General features: G+C 35.3%; 1 long non-coding RNA gene across 1 annotated transcript in view; it reads right to left on the bottom strand.

Annotated features, from left to right (window-relative positions):
- The window catches only part of LOC119586904, a 3885-nt gene that overhangs the window by 1819 nt on the left and 1530 nt on the right, over positions 1-536 (bottom strand). The gene's annotated exons all lie outside the window — the stretch shown is intronic.

Genomic DNA, 536 nt, shown 5'->3' with positions numbered 1-536 from the left:
TCATCTGCATAACATCACCAGAAACAGGGCACAATTGTTGACATAAACACACTCGTGACGTAAACCTGCGAATTGAACACAATAGGGATTAAGCATGTATTTGGCATACGGTTTATGATAAATGAATGTAGAGCAAAACAAACAATAAAAAAGTATTGCTGTATGCTGTATTTTTGTGGTATCTATTACATGTGTTTGATGAGAATCTGTAACTGATGGTGCAAATGTATACGCTTTTGCCATTGTATCATGACAGTTACTATTTCACAGGCTAAGTGTTGTGGGCGTTAGTACCGGATATATGTTTCCATAAACACATTTCTTTGTTTTAACCATAAATCATTTCCATAAACAAGTCTTCCATTTTAAGTGAGACCTGGTAGTTATTTAGGCTTACCTGCTATCATAAAAATAAGTGAAAATATGCATTAATCCATTCTTGGCTAGCTCAAGGCGTGCATGTCAGTTCCGCATCAAAATTAATCGTTGGATGAAGGAAGTTTACATATGATGTCACATGGAAGGTAAAAGATAAC

The sequence above is a fragment of the Penaeus monodon genome, chromosome 22 (assembly GCF_015228065.2).
Source record: "Penaeus monodon isolate SGIC_2016 chromosome 22, NSTDA_Pmon_1, whole genome shotgun sequence".
NCBI lineage: Eukaryota > Metazoa > Arthropoda > Malacostraca > Decapoda > Penaeidae > Penaeus > Penaeus monodon.
Note: the sequence above shows the minus strand (reverse complement) of the source record. Positions and strands in the feature narration are given on the sequence as shown.